The sequence below is a fragment of the Cyprinodon variegatus genome, unplaced genomic scaffold (genome assembly GCF_000732505.1).
Source record: "Cyprinodon variegatus isolate N-32 unplaced genomic scaffold, C_variegatus-1.0 Scaffold263, whole genome shotgun sequence".
Taxonomy (NCBI): domain Eukaryota; kingdom Metazoa; phylum Chordata; class Actinopteri; order Cyprinodontiformes; family Cyprinodontidae; genus Cyprinodon; species Cyprinodon variegatus.
Genome location: NW_015150716.1, coordinates 769,625 through 775,162, shown reverse-complemented (window position 1 = coordinate 775,162; position 5,538 = coordinate 769,625). Strand labels below are relative to the sequence as shown.

The window sequence follows — 5,538 nt, the reverse complement described above, 5'->3', positions numbered from 1 at the left end:
GAATTCTCAGGTAAGTTTATCTTTTACCCCTTTCACATTGACTTAAAAACCTGTTTAAACCACGGAACAATCTGATTTTAGTGGCAGTGGGAATGGTTCACTGACCTTTGTCGACCCCTTTGAAGCGACTTGGGTTATAATCTACTTCAAACTGCTCAGCCCCGATCGGCATACACTGGGAACATCAGACCAGGATTGAGTCGCTAATTGATGTGATACCATTGAGCAGAACGTGTGGATGTCAACACGTCGCACCAGTCGCATCTAATCTAACAAGCCAAAACAACTCTGCTTACATTGCAAAGATGACGCAGCGCTAGTGAGAGAGATTCACAAGGACAAAAAAACAAACAATAAAGCACACCGACTATGCTCTGGTTCCCTTCTATATTGCTCTTTATTTTTTACTTTCCTGATTTCTGTCTCACTGATGACATCATCAACGCTAACCCAGCGTGATGCCATTAGCAGAGACGCAGGAGTAAGGGGACAGAGACCTTTCAGCTTGCCAGCGGGAGATCAGACCCAGCCTTTTTTTATGGGAAGGGAGCCAAATGCAAATTGTTAGCAGGTCGAACCTGTGTTTAAAAAAATCCTTGTTAAACTGTTAATTTCAGTGGGAAAGAGGCTTTTAACAATCAAAAGCAGTTCTAAACAAATGGTTGTTTAACTTTGACTTAAAAGAGACTATACACATGTACATCACACTTTTCAGATTAATAGTTGTATAAACTTGTTATGTCCTGCTTCCCTATTATCCATTACTGTTGCTCTACTGCATAAAATTCCAATAGCCTACTTCATAGTTGCCACATGAAATATATGAAGCTAATATATTTTGAAATCTGTAGACAATTTAGCAGAGCTGAAGAGTTTATTTTCTTTTTTTTTCAGTATGAGAGAATTAATTTGTGGAAGAAGACACAATCAGGACACAATATATCATGTTGTTGTTTTCTTGCAGGAAAAACACGGTCCGTTACCTGACTACCATCAGTGTCAAAGGGTGGCACCCACTCAGCGGGGGATCCTGAGCCGAACCCATTGATGAGATGAAACAGGTTGACTTCTCCCTGAGTCTGAAGTGGAATGAAAAACAAATGTCATGGAGGGTGACAGAGAGCGTCTGTGTCTTATCAGCTCGGACAATGTGAGTGATGGTTCTTATCTGGCCCCCTGCTCCGTGGCTGTTTATTATCCCAAGGTGGCAGGACGGTGCTGGGAAGAGAGGAGAACTGGGAGCCCCTTCGTGATCCATCACTCCGGAGGTCTCCTTCCTCCTCTTATCTGACCGCTACATGGATAACTGCAGCTCTTGTTTACAAACGCCAGCTATTTGAATGAGTAGCAGGCGTAGGAAACGGTTCTTTGGATTTCTTTATCAGTCAAGGTGAGTTATAAAGAGGATAAGGGGCAGCACATTATTTTTCTTTTACATTCCGACATTTACATGCATATACAGCGTCTATATATACACAAACTTAAAAAAGCAGGGTTGTACATGTACAATCATAGACACTGCTATGAACATACACTGACAACGTGCATGTTCAATAACAAAAAGTTTTCTCTTGAAGTTTGTATTCTTTCAAGCTGAAACTTGAATGAATACAAAAGATGAAATGGTAAATGCAAGGCAGCGGGGCACACAGGGAGGATAATCTTGTCTGTCGCTCGATTTATCTCTTCTCCTGAAGTACATTCATTTCTCTTATCATGTTTTTATTTTCTCGCTTATCTGAGTCAGCATGTGTTGTCAGTGTATACAAGTGTGAGCGATGATGTGAGTAAAACGAAACTATCAGTGCCCATGGAGGCCATTGAGTACTCTTTTGACGTTGGTGCATTTTACAGCATCATATCCTGAATTGGAAGTGTCGTGCTATATTTTGCTGGTGTTTTTGAAAGGAAACCCTCAATAAAGAGAGCATTTTTTTTCTACGTGTTCCATTTCCTTTCACCAACTATTCTGGGGTATTTCTGTATCTCCCCTGGTAGGGCAGAATGCCTAGGTTTCCATTTCAAATGGGGCCCTCATGTCCATCACATCAACAGGGGTCTCTCCTAAAATACATACCTTCTGTCAAAGCTAGAGGATCGATGATGGTTAGAATGAAAAAAGGCAGGAGCTAAGGGATGGTATGAGTAAGCGGTGCTTAGGCTACCAGGTGCCCTTTTCTTCAGGTTTTAGTGATGAGCAGGTCTTCCTCTCTAGTCCATGTTACCTCTTGTTGAGGTCGAAGACTAGGTTGTATCAAAGCAAAGATAGATACTCAAACTGAACACAGACAAACTGCTTCTACACCAGTCCACTAACAGAATTGCACTCGTTTTAGCATTACAGGGCTAGACAAAGGATACTACTTGCGAAATACAAAAAGAAAATCTAAGCATCAACTGTAAGGATGGTATGGGAAATGCCATTTACAAGAAGTGCCAGTGTAATGTAGCTTGTGAGTGCTGAAAAAGGGAATTGAAACAAAGTTATGCATTATCTTTATAGAGATGTTTAAAAGACCTTGAGGGCTTTGCAGAATTCTAACCTGTTGGAGGAGGATGACAAAAGCTACAGTATTAATAACCAGTGACTGTACTAAATAGAAATACAGAACAGGCTCAAAAACTGACTTAAGCTATACAACCTAAGACTTATAGCTTCTTAAGCAATAATTTTTGTTATCAGGACTTTGTTTATCACATTCTCTTCACTTGTTTCTCTAAACTGTTTCTGCTGCCTATTAGGTGCACATTTTAACATATTAGTCACAGAGATATGGGAACAATAGGTGTTGTTACTTGCCTTTTTGTCCAGCATTTAGAGTGTTAGACCATTACTTGGAACAAATTTTACGCTACATTCAGCTCTGCTTAAGTTTTTTCTAATTTTGCTGAATGACAGTTTCGAGTCAATCTACCCAGATCAAACTGAATCAACAGGCAAACTTATTTCTCTCAACATCCATATATTTTCAGATACACATTAAATTATGCAGTGTTAAATTTACTCTTTAAGAGTGTAATTTAACACCAATCCGAGTGCATTGGTCCAGGTATGAATTTGTGTTAAATTCTCTATATAGTGTATATGTTACTCCATTTGTAATGACTTTAAAAGAGTCAATGTATTTGACATTAAATATTTAACACTGTGGAATTTACTGTTTATGATAAACTTTGGGTTCTTGAATGCCCTGCTTTACTAATAAATATCTAGCACATTCATACATCTATGGAGATAATCATTTAGGGTGAAGCAAGTATTTAAATCAAATGCACACTGGATGCACCAAAAAGTAGCTTCTCTGTATAAATTTCGATACTCACTTTTTTTACTGTCTTGGAGCTGTTGGTTGGTTAACAAGATACAGAAAAAGCTTTAGATGGTAAACATTAAGATTGCTCTGAAATGTTTACCACAGCTGTCTCATCCCAACTTTTAGCTAGTTCAGGTAACCAAGTGGTAGTACTTTGAGCTCCTGTTTGATGCTGCAGTGACTATAGTGTTTTGTTAGAATATGGATAAAACTGTAAGTACCAGTTTAGAAAATCTAATATTTATTGCATGCAAATTTTTCAAATTTTAATGTTGAGATATTGAGTACAAACACTTGCCACAGTTTACACTCATGTTTAAGCAGAGCTGTTTCACTTTTCTTGAACATAAAAAAAATATATTTATTCTCCCAGGCTGGCTTTTTATGTAAACCTTATTTACTGGATGGAGAACAATATTGTTGGTGTCTATTTTTGGAGTCCAAAAATAAACACCAACAACTCCACTTTTATACAACTTCTTCTTCATGGTAATTTTTGGTTATAATAATACTGCAGGCTAACCCCTAAAAAAGACAGCTTTTTAAAAAAGATTCCTTTTCTGGTTGATAAAAAATTAATTGTCATATTGTTATTTTAACTTTTCCTTTTTATGGGTTCAGTGCAACTTAATAAAAGCAACTATCCAAACTCTAATGCTATTCAACTACTACTTTTGTGTTCTTATTGGAGTTTTGGCCTAATGGTTAGAGCAGTGCGCTTGTGCTCTGAGAAGGTTGCAGGTTCCCGATTTGATCCCCACAGCCTGCACTCTGGGTCCCTGAGCAAGACCCTTTACCCCACACTGCTCCCCGGGCACCACACAATGGCAGGCCACTGCTCCCCAACGGGATAGGTTAAATGCAGAGGTAAATTTCTCCAATGTGAGATCACTAAAGTTCAGTTATCATTATTACCACTATCAATAGGTCTGAAGGTGTAGCACAGTTTATATTAGGCTCATTTAAAAGCCCAAGTGTCTTTCACAATGATGGGAAAAGCAGGCTGACAAATTCTTTTGGATTCGTTGTATTATGTTATTATGTCCAATCTAACACTGAGAGACTCCTTAAACTAGGCTTTACTACAGCATCAGTGGAAAAAATAAAGTAATAATATGATAATATGATTATTGTCATATATCATTTAAAAGAATCCTAATGTTTGCAAAACTCAGCCATTTAATTATACATTTTAATCAGTCAGTGACTTATAAATAAGGTAAAAGCGGCATTTATAAACAGGCTACCTCAACTTAATAGTATTCAATTAATCATTGGCTGGGCCAAGTTGCCGCCAAAATAATGACAATCTAATAACTCAGTGTTTATAGCCGTGCAGATTACCAAGTATTTATAAATGTCACTGGCAGTTCTGTAATGCACATTGACAGGGAAACATGTGCAGGGCTAAGCAGTGTCTGCTCCCATGCAATGCAACAAATGTACCATCCCCTTAGCAAAGCGGCTATGAATAACTGTGATAATCACTTCACAATGGGTTCATTTATCAATGTATGAAGAGCACAAATGCAGCGATGATTACCCTTGCTTTGTGTTTTCTGTTATGCAAGTTTGTTTTACTAAACTACTAAAAAGACAGAGATCTCTGCCAAATTTGTTAGTAGGAGAGTCAGAATGTATCTCCTGTGTACTCTCTTACTTTTTTTGTACCACACGGACAAACTAAGCCAAACTAAATTCAAGAATTTAGTTGAACATTTAAAAAACAATAACCCCTACAGAGATCTGACCATGGAAGAGTGTGACTCACAGTAGATCACTGTAACTACAGCTCCATCTAAAAGGAATTTAAACTAAAATAAAAAGAATAATTTGTAAAACTTCTATGATTGGTGCCAAAGGGCCCTAGTTCTGTTTCTCAGTTTATCATGCATGTATAATTAATGTATTTGTATTCTTCCACACATTTTATAATAAAAGCATCCTTGCTGCTGTCGAAAGGATTTATATTGTAAAGAGCAGGCAAATTTTTGTCCCCCACCCCCTTCCACAATCCCGCCACATCGTCTCCTTAATATGAGCATGTAAATTTGTACTCCTTCACGCAGAAGTGACCCTTGGAAATTGGGTGAACCCTACTAAACCTCATGGAATTTTCAATTAATCACAGTTGTTATATCCGGCCCCTATTACGTTGCACCATCACTATATATATATATATATATATATATATATATATATATATATATATATATATATATAT

At 37.6% G+C, this 5,538-nt stretch overlaps 1 long non-coding RNA gene across 1 annotated transcript in view; it reads left to right on the top strand.

Annotated features, from left to right (window-relative positions):
* The first annotated feature begins 971 nt into the window (after nt 1-971).
* The window catches only part of LOC107089742, a 27,141-nt gene continuing 22,574 nt past the window's right edge, over nt 972-5,538 (top strand). Inside the window, exon 1 of the long non-coding RNA XR_001481449.1 lies at nt 972-1,390. This is a non-coding gene — a long non-coding RNA (uncharacterized LOC107089742). The remainder of the gene's footprint in view (nt 1,391-5,538) is intronic.